The sequence below is a fragment of the Nansenia antarctica genome, assembly GCF_963989245.1.
Source record: "Nansenia antarctica genome assembly, chromosome: 1".
Classification (NCBI taxonomy): domain Eukaryota; kingdom Metazoa; phylum Chordata; class Actinopteri; order Argentiniformes; family Microstomatidae; genus Nansenia; species Nansenia antarctica.
Window position 1 is genome coordinate 58,513,392 of NC_137674.1, and position 24,319 is coordinate 58,537,710.

Consider the following 24,319-nt stretch of genomic DNA (forward strand, 5'->3'; position numbering starts at 1 on the left):
GCTCTTTCGATCACGCCCAGGTTTGTTTCTTACAGAATTTGTCTCCTTGTTCTAGTTAAGTGTAGCTAGCTACGAGAACACACTACAGTAAGCTTTGGACAGTCAGCGAGTGAAGTGTGGAAGGGATCAAATGGGCTTGCTTGCTAGGTCCTATCTATAGGATGGGCGGTAGGCGGGGCTATCTACCTCCAAGCGTCACCGGCCTGTACCAGTCATAATTGTATAGCGGTCTTCAGTGAATAGGTACATAGAGTGTGTGTCCCCTAGTAAGGGGTTAAACTGAGTCAACTGAAAATGAACCATCCTCCATGTTGGCACCAAACATTCCATGATAATAACATTCTTATTTCAAAATTCATCCGGAATGTAATTGTCTTGGTAGGTTTTGGTGCCAACATAGTGCCCGTAACTGTAACCTCTAAAACAGACCGCAAGCGTCAACCTCAGCAGCGCATGTGCATGGCGGAACTGCTGCGGCTCTCACTGTTGCAGCTTCCATGAAGCGGCTTCCACTGCCGCAGCTTCCACTGCGGCTCAGAGCTCTTTTTATTATTCAGGAGTTATATTATGGAACAGTCTCCCTCTGACAGTTAAGGTAGCGCCATCTCTAAATGTTTTTACTGGTCAGGTCATGGTACATCTCTGGAAGAACGTTTTCCACAGGCATTAGGCTTTGATTTTTTCAACTATACACCTAGGCTTACACGCACACTCATACACACTGATACGCAGCACTTTTGCTGTAAAGAATGTCAAAATTGTATTCTGATTGTATCTATGCTTCTTGGTGCATTGTTTTTTGTATGTTCTTGTCTTGGTTGTTTTTGTCTATCAACGAGGACCACGTTGGAAAACAAGTGTTTCAATACGCTTTTATGTGCTATCCTCTGGGATGTACTGTCTGTACTTTTTACCCAAATAAATCAATCAATCAACAATCCACACTGGCTGCATGTTTTCTGTGGCTCTTACTGCGGAGCTGCTACTGCCAGCCCTATCTTTGTACTTTGTTCCGTGGTACACAGAAAAAAACTTGTATATGAAGAGTCTTAATCTCTAGTTGGCGTGCCGTGGCAGCCAGCATGAGACACGCTTACGTGCACTGTATGGCTGCTCTAACCCGTTAACATGGGCACCGAAATGAAACGTACACGTTCTGCGGAGGTTGGCGCTTGCGGTCTGCTTTAGGGGTAAGATTCTAAGTCTCAAACTGAGGATGATTTCTGCGTATTCACGGGTCTGCCTGTGTGATATTCACCTCTAAGTGAATTGTCTCATCCCTCATCTCTGACATTGCAATGATGACATTGCTTATCATGTCTCCAACTCTCAGTAGCAGTTTCATATACAAGTTCAATGGATCAAATGGGTCTTGAAGATTCCCAGGCACAACCTCGCTTCGGCTACCTCTCTCCCTGTGTCTCCACCATTAGCAGAGGACCGAAGGATGCTAATGAAAGAGAAAATGTTCCTACAACTGATTCGGTTTGTCAGTGTGATTCAATTGACACATTGTGTCATCTAGATCGCTGATGCATTCTGCATACTCATGCAGACCGCATACACACACACACACGCGTGTGCGCACACACGCACGCACGCACACGTACACACACACACACACACACACACACACACACACACACACACACACGCTAACAGAGAGGAAAAGTCACAACAGGCGTCTGTCTGACTCCACAAACCCTGATGAGATCATTAAAACAGACAGTCAGATTCTGTGCCTGAGGACTAGAGGCTGTAAACAGTAAAAATGGAAAAGAGCACGACATGTTCCTGGTAAAGGGCAGGGGTCAGGTTAATGTGAGTCTCCTCTCCCTGTGAATGTCTGTGACATCATACACGGCCATGTTGAGTGAGTCTCTAACTCTGAGACACTCATTATGGTTTAAGCCTCGACTCATCTCTTCAATCCTAACATTTTCACCTGCTACATTTTGACTCTACATCTCTCTCTCTCTCTCTGTCTCTGTCTCTCTCTCTCTCTCTTTCTCTCTCTGTCTCTGTCTCTCTTTCTCTCTTCCCCTCTCTCCACTTCTCTCTTTCCCTCTCTCTCTTTCTTTCTCCTCAGACTAATGTACAATTTATCAATCTATTTGTTCACTGAAACAGCCTTCTTTCCCAGTTCCAGTGAGCCCCTGATCCTCAGACCCAGACAGAGCCAGAATCCTGCCTCAAACTCTACTTTATCAACCAAAAGTTGTGGACCGAGAGCAGTGGACTGCAACAGTCAGCCATTTTATTGTAGACACACACACAGTGGTTTACACATCTGAGCCCTGATGTTGTTTTTCTATTGGGTCTACTGATATCCTGTGCAGCGACGATTCTACATTAGGGGCAGGTGGGGCACCGCTCTCAATCTGAATGTTGTGGCAACATGTACTTAGACCCATGTGGAGCATAGGCCATCGACAACACTACTCCATCTGACACGGTTTTGGACTCTTCGTGCTGGTCCTGTCCAGCTTTCCCATCTTCTTCAGTTCCGCCTGTGTCTTGCCTCCAGGTGTTTCTGGGCCGGCCGCGCTTCCTTTTCCCCTGCAGGTTCCAAGTCAAAGCTTGGCGGGTGATGCTGAAAGTTGGTTTTCTCAGAGTGTGAGTGCCTTGCTTTCCACCACAGCTCTTCGTTGCTGATTCGGTCCGGCCATCTCACACCGAATATGCGCCGCCGAGGTGTTAATGTGGCACCATGTCTTTTATATTTAATACAAAATAGTGATTCAATGGTGAAAAAACTCTGCCATCACTATGGTTAAAAACAGAACTATTGGTTAAAGATGTTGTTTATGTATCCGCTACACTGTCCTATGTCTCTAAACTGTTCTTTGTCTTAATAAGTTTGTATAAGTTTACTCTTGGGAGAAACTGATAGGGACCAGGGAGAGTAAGAAATAACCTCAACCCTTTCTATGCTGATCTTTGTTCACACCCTCTAGGCTGATGGAAGGGAGATACTGTGAATTATTGCTGAAAGAATAAAATGAAGTGTGAAGTGAAGGGATGCATAATTCCTAGAGTGGAGTTATAACAACACTATATGTCCACATTTCAACACATTAAATTGATGTCAAACGGACTCATTTGAACCATGGAAAGATACATAGGTAAACTAGAAACTGGGAAAACGTTAATGTCAATTGATTTGGTTAGTATGGCTAAATTAGGCCTAGGCGGCCAGAGCAATTAACATCATTTAAAAGGAGACCCACTCATATAATGAGCCTGAGCCTGGTAATGGTATTGAGAGGATGATCTCAACTGTCAGACTAAGGCTGTAAAACATCAAGTGAGGATGTTCTCATTTGGAGACCATCTAAGGCTTGTTGAATTAGGCAGTCTCCAGCTAGAGTGTCTTGTTTCAGCTAGAATGTCACGCTGCCTTGCTGGATGTGCCAGGATGTGTCTATTTGAGCGAATTTATGCACAAACACCAGCTGTGTGGCAGTTTGGTTGGGATGACCTAATGACCGGACTGACGACATAGAAAGAGTTTCCCCCACCCCCATATATATCTGTGATTTTGCTATTCTTATTTCGGGTTGCTTCGCGAACCAACTCAAGAGTCAACAGTAAAGTCATCGAGAGGTTTGCTCACGCAAAGAACCATTCCTATTCTAGTGAGGTATGTTTGGACATGTATGACAAATGTATGACAAATGGACAGTACGCTGTACACTGTAGACTATATTGGTTTTGTTGTGCAGTAATTTTAAACATGCTTTTTTTACATGTAGGGCCTAGACCTTGCCTGATGGGCACACTTGTTACTTGTTGCTTTCAGAACCCTGGAGAGGGCTTGGGCTGTATATTGATGTAGCTCTGTTAATTAGCCTAGCCTAAATGTTAATGTGGCTTTTGTAGTGTGTTATAGCCTCTACTCTGATGGTGTATATTTGACGAGCGCTGAAGCTTCAGTTTTTAAATATTTTTGCTCCCAGGCACTCACAGCACAGCCCAGAGCATATGCCTACCGTAGACTACCTTTATTTTGGGGTGATGTCATACAAAACATGGAAAATGTTCCACTGATCCTGTGGACCTAATGCACCTCTCATCTTCTCTAACCCAGGTGGAGAGAGAGACAGAGAGAGAGTGGGAGAGTGAGAGTGAGAGTGAGAGTGAGAGTGAGAGTGAGAGGAACGGAGCTAGTGCTAGTGTTTGTTTGTACTCTTGGTTAGCTGTGGGCTGAGTGATATGAGGAAGGCTGGCAGACCCAAGCAACAGAGCAGACCTGAGGAGTAAACATGACAGACGCTGATAGACCCTGACAGAGCTAGATAAGCGCTCTCCTGTTGTTGTCCACACTGGTGCGGAAAACGTTATCGCCCGCTGCACCGCAAGCAGGCCTGTTCCCCCTAGTGTCCACCCCATTCCGTCTCAGCACCCAGACAACTTCCCCAAGCCATCATCTCCTCCCACAGCTCCAGGCTTGCCGGCTGACTGGGTGCAGCTGGTGAGGTGGAGAGATGAGTCAATACTGCTTCTATCCGTTGATTGCCTCTATCGCTAGTCTGATCGTGGCTTGGCTTCCTTTACCTTTATTGTTCATATGTTAAATGACGGACCTTAATGCGTGGGCATCGCTCCATTTCCGTGTCCACATTTAATGAACCAATAGAGTTGGTGTGCCAACCATCACAGAACGCCTGGGAGCAGCAACGATGTGTCCATATCTAAAGGTGCACTCTATAAAATTGGTTTTGGTGGTAAAACCTTTGGAATTACAATGCATTGTTCTCACCTCATTTAACTGTGGTACTACATCCGAAGGTTGGCTTTTCCTTCATTCACTAGACTCACAGTTTGGTTTCTATGATTTCAATCTGTTTATACCCAAGCCTAATCAATCGGAACCTGTCTCTAACTGATCCCTATCATTCTCAGTTACACTCATCACACCCTAGTCCTCAGACACTCTCCAAGTGTCCGGCCCTTAAATATGTGGATGCTACATCATGTTAACTGGTATTGGATCCTTTGCCGGGAGGACAAGCTGAAATCGATACCCCCACAGAGAAGCCCTCCATCTTGCCAGATATGCAAGGATTTGATATGGAGGATCATTTCGCCACAGGACAAACACATCTACTGGGAACCCCACATATCACACCACCTAACAGCAATACCATTTCACTGTCTCCAATGTGTCTTCATCCTATCCCTCTCGTCTTTGCTTTGGGTATGAATGTCTTTGCCTATCATGTCACCTCTTGTGCTTCCAGTAATGAAAAACCACTCTTCCCCAATGTAACAGGACTTTACCTGATTCGCAGCTAGTGAAATATATATATATGGTAATGGCTATGAAAAAAAGGATGATTCAAATATACATAACCATACAATCCAGGGTCACACTTTATGAAATCACATGTCATTCCCATTTAAATTACATGTTTGAGAAGGTGGATTCTCCTCTCAGAAAACAGACAATTTGAAAGTATCTAAAAGAGCTCTTGATCCTGGCGACCTCTCGCTTCCGAAAACGCCATCCCCTGCAAGCAGCGACAGGTCGAATGGTGGGTCACCGTGAGAGGGACAACATTTCCATGGCGAATGGTGGCTTATCTGCATTTCAAATATGCCAGAGAGTGGTGAGTAACCACGCAAGTCAAAAAAATTATTCAGCTGGGGTCAAGGGTAAACTGACTCATAAACTATTCATATTTAGATCTGGTGTCAGGCCTTAGACTCAGAGAGGGATGTTATGATGTGTTATTCACATTTGTGAAAAAGATAAAAGTGGAGGACTCTGATTGGTTGATTCAGGCATTTGTTTGTCAACCTGGAAGTTACTTGATTTTCTATTTGTTATTATAGCCCCACCTATGGTCTAATCATGGTAATTATTTCTAGCATTGTTACTGATGCTCTCTAGTTGTGGCATGCACATTTATAGCATTTTTGGTCAAGGACTTTACCTAGCAGAGCAAAATCTTCCCCAGGAGGAAAGACACATATGTACCAAGTTTCATACATGTTCATCCAACAGAGTGGAAATGCCAGCATTCTGAAGTTAATTATTTAGTTTTGGTTATTATAGCGTCACCTATGGTCTAATCATGGTCATTCTTTCTGCCATAGTTACTGATGCTCTCTAGTTGTGGTATGCAAATTCATAGCATTTTTGGTCAGGGACTTTTTGAGCTATTTGACCAAAGCGAGGAAAAGAATAATAAGAACCACCAATAACAATACTGTTCCTACTACGTAGTAGTAGTAGGAACACTAATAATAACTTGAATGTATATAGTGCCTTTTAGGGGACCCAAGGTCGCTTTACAGAGATGCAGGAAAATAACATTACAGATTGCTGATTTAGAACACGTATTCTTACAGTAGATAGTTATGTTTAAGATCATAATTCAGGGGAGGGGGTCGACATTGAGTCCATAGAAATACAATGTAACAATATGTTGTGTCAATCCTCCACCAAACGCCACTTTCCATCCTTGACTATGGATTGATTTAATGCCACCTCTTCCATGGAAATCTTAAATGTCACTCTGAGGTTGTCTTAATGTTTCATGAAGGTGGAATGCTTCATGTCAGTAGAGGTTATATTCAGGTTATGATGCTGATTTTCAAAAGGTTAACATCAGACATGATGTTCAAGAGGTATTCACATGATGTGGTTAGAGGGCTTGGTTTATGGATATTTTAATGTGGAACCGAACCATAAATTCTGAAAGATCCTGCACATATATTCACATGCTTCACCTGCTTATCATATATGGCGAATAGTAAGGGGGGATTATTGATGAGGCCCACCCATTAAGGTACTGTATATGTATATCCTTCGCCCATGGCTGGTAACAGAAATGAATTACAGTGCTGGCAGAATATCACATGCTGCTCCTTACCTGGGGAGGATCTGGAACGGGTAGGTCGTGACACCATTTCTGTTTCTATAGTTAAATGTAATTTCTTGATCTTCTCCACCAAGACCAATTCCACTGCCTATGGGCGTTAAATGTACGGTTATGGAGCATTCAGAAATCAAGTCACCTTCTGCCTTGTCAAACTATAGCAATGTTTCTTGCCATGACAAGCCCTGTCATACAGTCCTCCAAATACCTAATCACATCTCTGGTAAATGGTAAATGGACCTTTTTTGATGTAGTTTGTCTTCATGTAGTCTATGTGTGTGGAAAATAATGTGTGTTGTCCCTTAAGAGTTTTTGTAAGGACAGATGGAGTGCACAGTGAATGATAAAATAATGCTCTTCCTCTCCCTTCTCCACCGGTTTTTACTCTATCCTTCTTCCTCTTATCTATCAATTCCCAACCCCTGCTCCTACACACACACGCACATGCACACACATACACACAGTCAGTAAAGACTAGTACAGATTAACTCCCAGTAAAAAAGAACAAGAACACACACACACACACACACACAGATCATTGATACATCCATTTGATCATGCATGTCCACCCTTTGACTCATCCCTAGCTTGTTGTTTGGTGAAGGCTGCTCTCCAACTGTGCCTTCCCCTCGCCATCTTACCCTCTCGCTCTGTCTGTGCGTTGCACTTCAAATGGCATGGAGTATTCAATTAGGTATGCCCCAGCTGACAGCCTTATCAAGGCTGACTTACCATTCTGCTTTTGCATCTCTTTCTTAACAGTGGGTAGAGAGCCTCTCTCCAGAGAGTTGCACAGGCCCCCTGTCGACTCGCCTTTGAACACTCAAGCCTCTTGTCTTGAAATTCAGTTGTATGGTACTTCTGCCCCCTCAGGCAGTATTTAGCATTGTATCTAAACCTTTCAATGAAAACTCCTCATAGTTGTAGTTGGCAGGAAAAGGCACCGTCATATAAATAGAATATTCTGCCAGGAAAAACTATCTGTGGGGCAATCCGATGGATGTTCTACTAAAATAGTTCTCAAATTGGGATTATCATCTAGCACTTTGGACAGGCAGAGAGTGCCATTGAGAGAGAATAGGTTACAATAGTCATAGGCTATCGGTAGTAGCCCAATCAAAGACAGTCTAACAGTTTCTTTGAGGGAATAAGATATATGCCTTTAATAGTTCAAGCATTTCTACATTTCAATATTTCCACATTGACATTTCGACACTCTTTAGGGACTAAAATGACTCAAATTACTTGGGTAGAACCCATTGTTGGTGTAAGGAAGCCCTGGCAGACTGTTCTCTAGACCCACATAATGGAACTGTAATGGCAAATTATGACAGATAGCAATGTACAGATAAATATGTGATAAGCAATTTCCTATGCAAGCACAGTAGTAATGCACACCAGTGAAACTAACTTAATTTGCATCTTGCATTTACCCTGAGATGTATCCAAATATTGGGGACACAGTCAGAGCAGAGTTGAAAAGCATGAATGAGAACGATGTTTGTTCACAGCCCTTTTGAGAAACCTTTCAATGAAAAGGGCCTCTAGCAGTGGTGTGCAGGTAAACCCTGAGGAACGTTTCCATGCCAACAGTGCAGCAAAACATTCTAAATTCATTTATTTCCCTGTAGATGAGAGTGGTGCGCTGTGCCTGGAAGTCAAATCGCAGCAGTGAGCAAGTTGGTCCCAAACGCATCACACCACAGCCACCTGCGGGTTTGCTTTCACTCTAATGGCCCACTTTAGCTGGTGGGGGAGGAGCAACCTGCACTTTGGGTCCTCTTTTATTGAAAACAGGTGAGAGAGGCACGACACATTTTAATTAAATCCTTAAATTGCATATATTAATACAGCAGCACTGTGTGTGTCCATGACAATTTTTCTTGGGACAATTAAGTTGTTTTACCTTATTTCATCCCATTTTAATTGTGATGGATCTGAATAAATGACTGGTCTAAGTTTTTTTTTTTTTTTTCTTTCCTAACACCAGGGGAGCCACCCCTCCTAAATTTCGTTGCTTGGTACCTGTACTGTAGCAATGACAATAAAGTCCATTCATTCATTCAACATCAGAGTGTGAAAGGACACAATTCAATTAATAGTGGAGCGTCACTGTCATCTAGTGGCCAAACTACAACATTTCAAAGGCTGACTACTGTCAATGCTGATATAATACACTACTACATGAATAATAACAAACAGGCATGTCCACTGTAACGGTAGTGGCGTTGTATCGGATATCTAGCCTAGGCCTAGGCTATGGTGTTGATAGCTTGTTTTTCTCATCAAACGAAACGATCAAATCAATTAAGGTAAACATTTGACTGACTCTGCACCTGGGGTGCTGTCTGTCACTTCATTCATTTAGTTTAATAACATAAACATTTACCATTGTATCGGATATCTTGTTAAGTTTAGCTGTGCTCATCATTGAAAGTGAAAGAGCAAAGGCACGAGATTTCGATGCGTTCGTAAAACGCTTTGCTGGCCACACAACAACCGCCGACTTAAGTTGGTTTGAAGATCTTAGAGGTGATGGTGTGTGGGACTGAGGGGTATTACAGAGTAAATATTATAATTCCAAACTAATTGTGGGTGTATGGATGTGTGGGGCTATAGGGTGTAGGATAGTTTCATGTAATGATTGTGTAAATATTGTAATTCCAACCTAATTGTGGGTGGGTTAGTGGATGTGGCGGAGGATATTCCCTGTGTAATGATCGTGTATTATAATTCCAAACTGTGTGTGTGTGTGTGTGTGTGTGTGTGTGTGTGTGTGTGTGTGTGTGTGTGTGTGTGTGTGTGTGTGTGTGTGTGTGTGTGTGTGTGTGTGTGTGTGTGTGTGTGTAAGGGTTGGCTAAAGGGTATAGGATAGGATAATAAGTGTGGATTGGGTGGATATTTAGTGGATGTTAATGGATAATCGTGCAATACATTTTTTGCTGTGAAATGATGGCCTAGTTGTGGTTCTTGTGTGTTAACATTTTTTTATTTGTTGCTTTATTGAGAATGTGTGGAACTGAAGGGTATAGGATAAATATGATAATTACAAACTAATAATGGATTTGTGAATGAGTGGGGTAGTGGTGTGGGGCTAGGCTATGGGGTGTAGGATAGTTACATGTGTAATAATAGTGTATTACAGTATATTTCAAAATTAATTGTGGGTGGGTGAATCTGTGGTGTGGGGCTAAGGGGCATCGGATAGTTAAAACTTAAATGATGGTATGTTTAACCCCCTCCCCCGCCCTGAAAATCCTTTGCCATCCCTGAGCCATATAATTGAAAACATCCTAGAACCGCCACTGCTGTAGAATATAACCCATTAATCTATATCAATGCTAGCCAACCTCCCTCCCTTTTTTCTGGTGCAAACTGACCCCAATCTGAAATCAAATCTGTTGACCCCAATATGCCCCTTATGATCTCAATATAGTTGACATGGGTATGTGCAATATGTCTGTCTTTTCAGCATTGAGTACTTCATGTTTAAGTGCAAATATGTCTGAAGATAGTTAACTTTTGTATAAAGATTGTGGGTTTCTGTCGTGATTCATATGTGGATAATGTTAAAATCTATGTTGGGTGCGCTTCGGTGGCGTAGCGGGTTAAGCGCTGACCATGTAACCTTCCAATCAACTCTGTTGCACATGTGAACGAGCGTCTTGTCCCACCCTTTTTGACGCCCATAGTTGCCTATAATAATAATAATAACTTTTTATTTCTATGGCACTTTTCCTGCAAACGTTGCATATGGTCAGTCAAACGGCCGACAGAACTACAGAAGTACTAAGACAAGGAAACGCAGATGCATTTCATGTTCGTCGCCCCAGACCGAGGGCGATTGATGGTTATTTTGTCTTTCTGTCATTTTCAAATAATCGCACAACAGTAACAAGCTGCTTGCTGATGGTCTTGTAGCCCATTCCAGCCTTGTGCAGGTCTACAATCTTGTCCCTGACGTCCTTATACAACTTTTTGGTCTTGCCCATGATGGAGAGGTTAGAATCTGATTGATTGATTTTGTGACTTGCGTACGTACATGCGATGATAGTCAATTGTCTACAGTGGGCTTGTTCATGTTCTTCAATGTATGGATATTGCGATCATTGGACTTATCGGGACGTTACCCACTGAGCACTCGGGAACAGTGAATCAGGAACGGTGCTCAACTTGTCCAGCCTCGTGCTATGTGCAATGAATATAAAAAGTTAATATATTTGCATGAATATCTATATGATTGATACGAACAAAGATATATGTAGGCTACATTGTGATGGGTACAGGACAAGGGAGAATAAGATATGTGCAGTGTGCACGTATATTCTTTGTGTGCACTCGCATAATATGTGAGGTAATATTTCGATTTATGTTGGTGGAATGTGTATCTATTTCAAAGCGTTTCACCTTAGTGTGCTTACGCAAGCTTTATAAATGAGGCCCCTGATGTCAGTAAACAAACAGATCCAGATGCACTTAAAGTTTTCAATGAACTGTTGGTTCCAGACAGTTATGGATAAGCATGCACCTATCAAGAAGCAGACTGTTAGAGCTGTTAGGGCTCCTTGGGTTGATGAAGAACTAAAAGAATGCATGGTTAAAAGAGGTGAGGCAAAGGGAGTGGCAAATAGATCTGGAAGTCTATTGTAAACAAAAATCTCTAAATTGAACAAAAAGAAGAGGTAAAAGAAATTGTATTATGAATCCAGGATTACTGATATAAAACATGACGGAAAGAAGCTCTGGAACAACTTAAAATTAAATCATGGGCAGAAAGAGTAACTCAACTCCATCTTTCATTGAAGCGGAAGGGTCTTTTATAATTGACGCTGGTATGTGGCAGGGTCTTACCCCCAATCCAATGCTGAGTGCCAAGCAGGGAGGCATCGGGTACCATTTTTATAGTCTTTGGTATGGACTCGACCGAGGATCGAACTCATGACCTCCCAATCTCAGGGAGGACACTAAGCGCAAGGCCACTGAGCTGATGTTTTATAACTAAACCAATAGATATTGCCAATTATTTCAACAATCACTTAATTGTCAAAATATGTTAACTCAGGCAGGAAATGCCAACACCACACTGTGAGCCAACTCTGTCCCACACTCACTCTTTTGTTATTGAAATTGTTATTATTTTAATTCTTCTTCTTGTTTTTAATCTGTAGCACTTTGAGATTTCCTTATTTAAGTGCATTACAAATAAAATGTATTATTATTATTATTAGCCATTGTGCACATGGACAACATAATGAAAGAGAAGAACTGCTCTTTTGTAAATTCTGTAAAGTGAAAAGTATTATTCTCTACCAAAAATTAGAAACCACCTGGTAATGACAACCTGGATGTAGGCTAAAACTATTAAGGATGGTAGCGGACCATAATGCCACTCCCATATGCAACATCTTCAATCTTAGTTCTGACTAATATGTGCTCACAAACCTGGCTAAGGTAATCCCTCTTTTTTCTGGCTCTAACAGCAGATCAATTAGCTTGTTACCTGTTATAAGCAAACTGTTGGAAAAAATAATATTTGGCCAGATACAATGCTTTTTCTCTATGAACAATTAAACTAGCCACTAAATGCCAGCTTATAGGAAAGGGTACTCAACCTGCCCGGCACTCAAATGACAGATTTGCTAAAAGACATTGATCAACAGAATATTGTAGGAGCAGTTCTACTAGACTTCAGTGCTGCCTTTGATGTCATTGATCATAACTTGCTATTAAGGAAACTCAAGTGTTATGGCTTTACTCCATCTGCCTTACCATGGATAGAAAGCTACCAGACTAATAGAACACAGAAGGTTCTCTTTAACAGATGCCTCAAATGCATGACATACAGGGTGCGTTCATAAATTTGCAGAGCAAAACGCACACTGGGTTCAACGTCATAGAGCGACCAAGTAATATGATTGGACAAGAGGCATTCCATGAGTGCTGATCAGATCTCCAGAGCATATTTACAAACTGCAGGGCTCTTCACTTGGACCACTGCTCATTTTTTACAAATGATCTCCCACTTGCTTGTAAAAAAAACTGTGTCTATGCAGATCACTCAACACTTTACATATCTGCATCAACAGTTAAGGATATCACCTCAGCTGCTTAGTATTTAAGGAGTATTTACCTCATTTGCATATTTAATGGTAATTAAAACTTGTAATACAAAAACATGTTCTATAAATGTTTGCTTTCACTATGTTAAGTTTCATTATGATAGGAGTAAAGGAAAAAAAATATCGTATTCTGGGGTGGTGTCTGACCTAAGATCACAGTTTTTAGGCCATTTACATTGAAAACAGGGGACAAAACCATGCTCTTTTTACTGAACTAATATTGGCATAACTTCCTTATTTCTTAACTGATTTGGACGACCCTAACCCTAGCAACAGTCAACCCAATCAGGGCATTGTTTGTTAAAGTGTGTCTAGCAACGTTATATTAGTGGTAGGCTAGCTAGAAGTCCGATATCAACTCCAAACATGTCTTCCACTTTCTCCACCCTGACACGTACAATTGACGATGAAAACCATCGGTTTAACTCTGCCTGGACTGAAACATACTTGTTTATTTTACCACAAAATCCAAATGCCCAAACCGATGTGTGACAGGCTATCAGTGATGTCATATGGGGCACATTCTTTTCATACAGCTGAAGGTTTCCATGGTTCCAGCTGTACTAGGCCTGCAATATCTGTCATAATGGGGCATTCTATGTCATTGGGCATTGTATGTAATATGTCCCGGTATGTCTCAGTATCTAGTTCATAACTACACAAAGTGTCGTGCTGTCAGGTTATGCTGTCAGCTAGCTAAGGAAAGATGCCTTGTTGTAATTGGAGTAGATGTTTCCCCAGATGTTTCCGCCGGAAGGTAATGTTATAGAGCATATTATATGGATATTAATTTATATTGCATTTAAATTACAAAATAATTAAATTAAGATTATATAGGCCTAATGATTAAAGCACTTTGAGCTGCAACGTTTGCAAGAAAAAACCCTATACAAATAAAGTTATTATTATTATTATTATTATTATATAAACCTATTCTAAAATGTATGGTTATGTTTCACTGAAAGGGAGTAAACAATATAATTGTACTCAACTAGCCTCAGTCTTATTGCGAGGTAATGTCCTCCAAATAAGTTATTCTGTTAAAGCAAGTCTTTAACTTTCCTTTTCCAGTCAAAGTGATCCATTTGTTTGTGCATGGGGCCAAAATAGGAAGAGTAGTGAAGCATCTGTACAATATGGGAACAGGCTACAGCCTCTATCAAGAGGTCCTAAATTATCACTGTAATTATCTTACTTTACATTGTTCAACCATCTAAATTTGTTCCTGAAAAACAGAGCCGGCGAGTTCACTCACTAAACGCTGTGGATGTAGCTGAGGAACCAAAGAGGTAAGAAATACTTTGTCAGCAATGATTCAGCAATGAGCATAGAGCACACAGAGCACACATACACAGCCTTTCATTTAGTATGGAGTACCATGTCAAGTAGAGTATGTTTATTGTTCAGACCAGTAAAACAGCCCCAGTTATCATGCTAACTCTAATGCTATCCAAGCTGATTGTAATGTTGTATTGGCTTATATCTGGCTATATCTGGCTATAATATATGACTATACTGTATATGGTCTCAAGACTCCAATATAAAGAGAGGGAAAGAAATGTAAGGAAACACAGTACATTGGGGGTTCTATAAGGAAGAGGGGCGCCAATGAAGGAGTCCATTTTCTATTGGCCAATGCCAAATAGTTCCTTTTCCATTTTACCAATGGAGCAGGTTGTTTTTACCACTATCCAACCCTCCAGGAGGACTGAGGAGGGGAGATGCTGGAAGGATGGGGGGCATTTTGTCAGTAGTCTGGTCGGCCATTTTGTCTGTAGTCTGGTCGGCCATTTTGTCTGTAGTGTGGTTGGCCATTTTCTCTGTAGTCTGTTTTTACCACTATCCAACCCTCCAGGAGGACAATGGAGCAACCAGTTGTTAGTCCAATATTGTGTAAATCATGAAGTTTAACCAGGAAGCTATATGGAACTATTTGAAGCTTGTGTGATAATGTATAACGTTGCAGTACTGCAGTACACTCTCCACTGTCACACACTTGTTTGCTGGAATTAAATGATCTCACTATTTCCCCCTAGCACACTCACCACAGTGAAAGAGGGGACCCCTGAGCAGCTCACCACTACTGTGGTGGAAGAGGTCACCCCTGAGAAGCTCACCACTGCTGTGGTGGAAGAGGTCACCCCTGAGCAGCTCACCACTGCTGTGGTGGAAGAGGTCACCCCTGAGAAGCTCACCACTGCTGTGGTGGAAGAGGTCACCCCTGAGAAGCTCACCACTGCTGTGGTGGAAGAGGTCACCCCTGAGAAGCTCACCACTGCTGTGGTGGAAGAGGTCACCCCTGAGAAGCTCACCACTGCTGTGGTGAAAGAGGGGACCCCTGAGAAGCTCACCACTGCTGTGGTGGAAGAGGTCACCCCTGAGAAGCTCACCACTGCTGTGGTGGAAGAGGTCATCCCTGAGAAGCTCACCACAGCTCTGGTGGAAGAGGTCACCCCTGAGAAGCTCACCACAGCTCTGGTGGAAGAGGTCACCCCTGAGAAGCTCACCACAGCTCTGGTGGAAGAGGTCACCCCTGAGAAGCTCACCACTGCTGTGGTGGAGGAGGTCACCCCTGAGAAGCTCACCACAGCTCTGGTGGAAGAGGTCACCCCTGAGAAGCTCACCACTGCTGTGGTGGAAGAGGTCACCCCTGAGAAGCTCACCACTGCTGTGGTGGAAGAGGTCATCCCTGAGAAGCTCACCACAGCTCTGGTGGAAGAGGTCATCCCTGAGAAGCTCACCACTGCTGTGGTGGAAGAGGTCACCCCTGAGAAGCTCACCACTGCTGTGGTGGAAGAGGGGACCCCTGAGCAGCAGGAAGTGCTTACCGTTGCTCTGGTAGGAGAGGCCACCCCTGCCCCGATGGTTGAGGCTGTGGCCCTCACCAAGGTCCACCACATGAGAGGTATGCACATCTCCCTTCCTTTTCTCTCTTCCTGTCTTTTGTTTTGGCATTCTCTCACACTCCTTGTATATATAGACTATTAGTGTTGTTGCATACTGCTTAAATGCCAGCCAGGCTGTGTAGTAGTATTCTCTATACAACAAGGCAATGTCATCATGTGTTGTATACATGGGGTGTATCTGTGGTCCAGTCTCTCTCCTCTTGGTTCCCCTCCAGGTTCTTCTCTCTCCAGGGACGTCCGGGCCTCCTGTTCCCTGGACACGTGAGTGTGGAGCTGTTTTGTTTCACTGTTGTTTGTTTCTGTTGATTTTTTTCACGCCCCATCTTCTGAGGACTTAGGGTTATCTTTTAACTTAATTTTTAACTTGAACTATTATTTAAACATATAACATACCATGATGATTAAAAGGTACAATGCTTAAAACTGTCAGTACACGTCCTCCTCTTCCCCTAATTCACCACTAAGTGAATCCTTTTTTAAACTCCCATCCTAACTTAGGACCACAATGGGCCCTGGGCACCGGCTGGTGACCAGTGTGCCTCAGCTGGACTGGGCCAGCGTCATGGTGCCAAGAGTGATTGAAAGGTACAATGCTTAAACTGTCAGTACACGTCCTCCTCTTCCCCTAATTCACCACTAAGTGAATCCTTTTTTAAACTCCCATCCTAACTTAGGACCACAATGGGCCCTGGGCACCGGCTGGTGACCAGTGTGCCTCAGCTGGACTGGGCCAGCATCAAGGTGCCAGGAGGCAAGACAGAGGAGGGACACAGACCCCTTGCCCCTTCCCGGAGTCTCACCTACAATCAGCTCGTCGGCTTAGGGTAAGTAGTGTGTCGGACACTGTGGAGAACACAGCATCCTCTACAGTTTGCCTAATAACATCCTAAACAAATTCCAATACGTCCAGAACTCTGCTGCCCGCCTGCTCACCTCCACTCGCCGCCATGACCACATCACCCCTGTCCTCCAAAACCTACACTGGCTCCCGGTCAAATACAGGATCCAATTCAAAATCCTACTCACCCCTTACAAAGCCATCAACAATCTGGCCCCCTCTTACCTTGCCGACCTCGTCCCCCTCCACACCCCCTCCTGTTGCCTCAGGTCTGACGACCAAATCACCCTCAAGACCACGAGGACCAAGCTCTGGACCTGGGGTGATGGGGCCTTTTCAGCCGCAGCCCCGTCCCTCTGGAACGCCCTCCCCAATCACATCAGACAGGCCAACACCCTCCCAACATTTAAACAGGCCCTCAAAACCCACCTCTTCAAGCTCGCCATCACCAGTTAACCCTCTCCCCCTCCCCTCCCCTCCCCATGTGTCCCCAGCACTACCTTAATTAGGCACCTATACTTTCTTTTATTTCTTTTTGGATTCTTTTATTATTACTACTCGATCTTTTCAGTTTGTAAAGCGTCTTTGAGTGTCTAGAAAAGCGCTATATAAGTCTAATGTATTATTATTATCATTATTATTATCAACTATGTAATACAAAATAATAACTAAATAATACACACCAGAGTGAAAGTATGTGGTCAGACAAAGTATATGTGTTTTCTCAACTCATGAGCTTTGTCTCCCTCCTCACACGTTGTTTCCTAGGTTACCAAACCTGTCGCAGACTTGCTACATGAACGCCACCCTGCAGTGTCTGTTCAGCCTGACCAGCTTCTTTCAGGACATCTGCAGACAGCACAGAGTGTGGCGTCTGGACCCCGCCCCCAACATCCTCAGGTACACACACACACACACACACACACACACACACACACACACACACACACACACACACACACATAAACAATAGCTGTAACTCAATTTGGTCAGTAAACAATACATGCTAATTAATAATTAATAATTCCTACTACCTAAAAACTTGGTTTTGCAGGTTCTTAGTGGACCTCCGAGTGGCCAGAGATTGTAACAACAAGAGCCGCAAGATGACCCTGCTCAAGGCACTGAAGCGTTCAGTGTCCTACGACGCACCTGAGTTCCTGGGGAGTGGTCAGCAGGTGAGAGAGCACCATATACCTATCCTCTACAGAGGGCTACCATATACCTATCCTCTACAGTTGTCCAATTGTTGGTGAACTTTCTATCTTGTTTGCTAATGCTACAGTATGTGTTTGTGTTTCTCTGTGTTTCTAGGACGCCCACGAGTTCGTCAGCTCGTGTGTGTCGCAGGTCTCAGCTCTGGCCCCAGGACTGCAGGCACTGGCATTGGCTGGGGGCGAGACCTATTCCTGCCCCGTGGAAACTCACCTGAGATTCCAGATGGAAAGCACCAGAACCTGCCGCAGGTGACACACATACGCACAAGCACACACACACACACACACACACACACACACACACACACACACAGGAATAGCAATATTCATACACAACAAACACAGAACTGCATTTCCAGCTGTACACTGTCTAAATCGTATATTTGTGACTTTATGATGCATGCGTGCGTGCGTGTGTGTGTGTGTGTGTTTCTCCTATTTTTCACAGCTGTGGTAAGAAGTCCTCTAAACAGGAATACTTCTCCCAGCTCTCCTTGGATCTGGTACCTGGAGGCTCAGTGCAGGACAGCTTGAAGCTCTACCAGATGGTCAGTGCCATAGCTGAATAATCAAGTCTTCATATTTTCTAACGTCATACATATGAGATGTGGCAAGTGTGTTATTCTCCACTTCCCTTCTCCTGTAGGAGACAGACTTGGAGTGCAGGTGTGAGGACTGCGGGGGTAACGAGGCTGGCCTGAAGTGGTCATTCTTGACCTCGCCTCGGTGAGTGACCCCTATGCTGCCTGTGGGCCTTTGGATAAGTCTGCACTGCACTTACAGTTACATGAGACTCACCTCCTGTGTGGCTCTGGTGGAGCCTGGTGCTTCCCACAGGGAACACATCATGTGTACTACAATCGTATTCACTCACTGTACTGTCAGTCGCTTTGGATAAAAGTGGCAGCCAAATTGCCAAATGTATTAAGATACACATTTTTTCCCAAAAAATGCTCTAACTATAGAGTGGTTAATAATCCCTGATGCTGTTTGCAGGACGCTTGTCCTCCACCTGAAAAGGTTCAGGGTGACTCCACAGTTCACCATGGCCAAGGTGGAGGACCCTGTCTGTCTCTCCAGGGAGCTGATAGTGACCTCCGGCCCCCATGGAGACACTGCAGGCCTCCCCCCCACCCAGGGACCACAGGCCCTCCCTCCTGCCACCCAGGCCCGGGGGCCACAGACACCCCCACTTGCCAAAGGTACATTGTCTTCCTCTCACCACCTCCTATACACCATTAGACAATCGGTGAGCGTGCGTTCTCCTTCCGTGCACCAACTCTCTGGAACCGTCTTCCACTGGATATCAGACAGGCAGAATCAGTGAAAGTGTTCAAAAATAAGTTAAAGACCCACCTGTTTTCTGTTGTCTACATGTCATAGGCTGTGTATTTGTGCTGTTGTAATTATGTGTGTTTTTAAATTGAAATAGTTGTTTTTAAATAGTTAAAGATTGGTTGTTTTTACCTATTATATTTGTGCTGCGAAATTGTTTTCTTTTTTTTTTAAATAGTTGTTTTTAAATTGTTTAAAATTGTTGTTTTTACCTATTGTATTTGTGCTTCGAAATTGTGTGTTTTAAATTGAAATAGTTGTTTTAAATTGTTTTAAATTGCTGCTTACCTATTGTAAAGCACTTTGATGTAAAGTGCTATACAAATAAAGTTATTATTATTATAGTTTAGGATAGAATGAACCAAGAGACAATAGATATGGACAGAACTGTGAAACCAGGTTATAGAGTATACAGTCGGAGCTGGAGACTTGATATAGAACAGGGTCCATATATGTGTGTGTGTCCTGTCCTTTCTTGATTCAGTCACTCTGAGCACAGTGGAGAAAGAGGCAGGGAGAGAGGGCAGCAGCCAGATGGTGAGAAGGAGTGCAAAAGAGAGAAAGCAAATGTTGTTTTATTTAAAAATGGATGGATGGATGAGAGACAGTCAGCAAGCTATGTTTGTCAACTTTTTTTTGTGAATTGTGTTTGCGTTTCTGTGTTTGTGTGTGTGTAACTGCTTGGATTGATCTTGTCCCCAGCCTGAGTCTAGGTACTCAATGGTCTCAATGTTGAGCCACTTAGGCACTTCTGCGACCTCAGGTGAGATGAACACACACACAAAGTCTAAACATAACTGGAGATTCTCCTCATTTTTGGAGACAGACTTCACAGTTACGATTGCTAGCAAACCCATTTGGCTCTAGGTTTTTGAAAGCTTGCAGGTAAGCTGTCTTTAGTCATTTATTAGTATTTACCTTTAATTAGCGACCACGCTGACTCCCTTCTGCTAGCAGTCACAACACTGACGTCTGCCTCCCAACATGACGAGTGTCTCTGGTGTGTTTCCATTCTGCAGTTTGTGACGTGTGTGTGGACATGTGGAGCGTATTGTTGTCATGACCACCTCTGTGTGAGCTCTGAGTACATGAATGTGTGTGTGTCTCATCCTGACTGTGTGTTCTGGGGATTCTATAGGACACTACGTCAGTGATGGGGTCTACACTGACGGTGACCCTGGGGACCTGACGGACCGCTGGCTCTCCTATAGCGACATGAAGGTCGTGGAGACAACCGGCGCGTCTGTCTGTCAGAAGAGAGAGCAGACTGGCTATGTACTCTTCTATGAAAAAGAGGTACAGAGACGATAGCATACATACTCACATAGTCTCTTCTATGAAAGAGAGGTACAGAGACGATAGCATACATACTCACATAGTCGTGCAAACAGCTTATAGATGTCGGGGATCCAAAGTGATCTCTATCCCTAAAGTGTTGGATACTAGCTATTCCAAATTGCTGTACACACTAATATAAGTGTTCTCTGCCATCACAGTAACCCCGCCCCTCATCAAAGAACCCCGCCCCCCCCAACCAACCAACCCAACCAATCCAGAGGCCTTAATGAAGACCTCCAGTCTACCTCCAGAGGAGTCAAAAAGACATTTGGCCAACTGGAAAATAGTCTGGGAGCCAAAGCCTGCTTTTTTGATGAACCTTGATCTTGTGGGGTAAAGTTAACGAGGCTGGCCTGAAGTGGTCATTCTTGACCTCGCCTCGGTGAGTGACCCCTATGCTGCCTGTGGGCCTTTGGATAAGTCTGCACTGCACTTACAGTTACATGAGACTCACCTCCTGTGTGGCTCTGGTGGAGCCTGGTGCTTCCCACAGGGAACACATCATGTGTACTACAATCGTATTCACTCACTGTACTGTCAGTCGCTTTGGATAAAAGTGGCAGCCAAATTGCCAAATGTATTAAGATACCATTTTTTTCCAAACAAATGCTCTAACTATAGAGTGGTTAATAATCCCTGATGCTGTTTGCAGGACGCTTGTCCTCCACCTGAAAAGGTTCAGGGTGACTCCACAGTTCACCATGGCCACGGTGGAGGACCGTGTCTGTCTCTCCAGGGAGCTGATAGTGACCTCCGGCCCCCATGGAGACACTGCAGGCCTCCCCCCACCCAGGGACCACAGGCCCTCCCTCCTGCCACCCAGGCCCGGGGGCCACAGACACCCCCACTTGCCAAAGGTACATTGTCTTCCTCTCACCACCTCCTATACACCATTAGACAATCGGTGAGCGTGCGTTCTCCTTCCGTGCACCAACTCTCTGGAACCGTCTTCCACTGGATATCAGACAGGCAGAATCAGTGAAAGTGTTCAAAAATAAGTTAAAGACCCACCTGTTTTCTGTTGTCTACATGTCATAGGCTGTGTATTTGTGCTGTTGTAATTATGTGTGTTTTTAAATTGAAATAGTTGTTTTTAAATTGTTAAAGATTGGTTGTTTTTACCTATTATATTTGTGCTGCGAATTTTTATTTTATTTTTTTAAATAGTTGTTTTTAAATTGTTTAAAATTGTTGTTTTTACCTATTGTATTTGTGCTTCGAAATTGTGTGTTTTAAATTGAAATAGTTGTTTTAAATTGTTTTAAATTGCTGCTTACCTATTGTAAAGCACTTTGATGTAAAGTGCTATACAAATAAAGTTATTATTATTATTATTATTATAGTTTAGGATAGAATGAACCAAGAGACAATAGATATGGACAGAACTGTGAAACCAGGTTATAGAGTATACAGTCGGAGCTGGAGACTTGATATAGAACAGGGTCCATATATGTGTGTGTGTCCTGTCCTTTCTTGATTCAGTCACTCTGAGCACAGTGGAGAAAGAGGCAGGGAGAGAGGGCAGCAGCCAGATGGTGAGAAGGAGTGCAAAAGAGAGAAAGCAAATGTTGTTTTATTTAAAAATGGATGGATGGATGAGAGACAGTCAGCAAGCTATGTTTGTCAACTTTTTTTTGTGAATTGTGTTTGCGTTTCTGTGTTTGTGTGTGTAACTGCTTGGATTGATCTTGTCCCCAGCCTGAGTCTAGGTACTCAATGGTCTCAATGTTGAGCCACTTAGGCACTTCTGCGACCTCAGGTGAGATGAACACACACACAAAGTCTAAACATAACTGGAGATTCTCCTCATTTTTGGAGACAGACTTCACAGTTACGATTGCTAGCAAACCCATTTGGCTCTAGGTTTTTGAAAGCTTGCAGGTAAGCTGTCTTTAGTCATTTATTAGTATTTACCTTTAATTAGCGACCACGCTGACTCCCTTCTGCTAGCAGTCACAACACTGACGTCTGCCTCCCAACATGACGAGTGTCTCTGGTGTGTTTCCATTCTGCAGTTTGTGACGTGTGTGTGGACATGTGGAGCGTATTGTTGTCATGACCACCTCTGTGTGAGCTCTGAGTACATGAATGTGTGTGTGTCTCATCCTGACTGTGTGTTCTGGGGATTCTATAGGACACTACGTCAGTGATGGGGTCTACACTGACGGTGACCCTGGGGACCTGACGGACCGCTGGCTCTCCTATAGCGACATGAAGGTCGTGGAGACAACCGGCGCGTCTGTCTGTCAGAAGAGAGAGCAGACTGGCTATGTACTCTTCTATGAAAGAGAGGTACAGAGACGATAGCATACATACTCACATAGTCTCTTCTATGAAAGAGAGGTACAGAGACGATAGCATACATACTCACATAGTCTCTTCTATGAAAGAGAGGTACAGAGACGATAGCATACATACTCACATAGTCGTGCAAACAGCTTATAGATGTCGGGGATCCAAAGTGATCTCTATCCCTAAAGTGTTGGATACTAGCTATTCCAAATTGCTGTACACACTAATATAAGTGTTCTCTGCCATCACAGTAACCCCGCCCCTCATCAAAGAACCCCGCCACCCCCAACCAACCAACCCAACCAATCCAGAGGCCTTAATGAAGACCTCCAGTCTACCTCCAGAGGAGTCAAAAAGACATTTGGCCAACTGGAAAATAGTCTGGGAGCCAAAGCCTGCTTTTTTGATGAACCTTGATCAGGGATTTTGGCATGTCAGGCATGAAGGGGTTAATGTCTGACAGTGCTCAAGGGATATCGTAATTGTAAATCGCTTTGGATAAAAGCGTCTGCTAAATGGCAAAATTAACAAAATTATATCACAGGGCACCCTCCTGTGTTTTGAAGAGGAACCCCCAAGCAACAAGAAACAGCAGAGAAAAACTTTACCCGACAAAAACAAGGTTCATCCCCATGGCTCCCGGACTAAAAGTACAGTTTCACTCGACCAGTCCGAGGAGGATGGGCACGCCCCCCACTAAGCCTGGTTCCTCTCAAGGTTTCTTCTTACCAGGGAGTTTTTCCCTTGCCGCTGTGCTCAGGGAAGTTTTTTTTCCTGGCTTGCTTTTTTGGGGGGGTCTACGGTCAGGCCAATAAACTTGTTTACATTGTTTACCTCTCTACAGCAGTTGTTACTTGACCGTGTCACCAGTCTGGCTATGAAATGATTAAGTTAGTCTCACTGGCACCGATGCTGCCACCAACCACAGGAAGCTGACACACACACACTGATGAGGGATTCTTTTAGGAGTTATTCCTGACCATTCGTGAGCTTAGAATTATTAGGTTCTATCTCCGTTTAGGGCAGTTCAGAGATATTGAGCATCAAAGTTTTTACATTCCATTATGTTTTGTGAGATGGAACTTTTGTATTTTATGAATTACTAGCTGACAAATGTCAACATTTTAAAAATAACACCACACAGGCATTAACTGGATCACTGAAAACTTAATTGTCCTGAACATATCTAAGACTAAGAGCATTATATTTGGATCAAAAACACTATTAAACTATAAACCACAGCTGCATCTGGTAATCTGGAACAATGTTGCTATGTTCTCAAAACCTGTCTGTTCATATAGGCTTACATATAGCTTACTCAGCTGATGCACACACAACACACCAGTGGTAACTACACAATTCCAAAAACTAAAACAAATTCAAAACG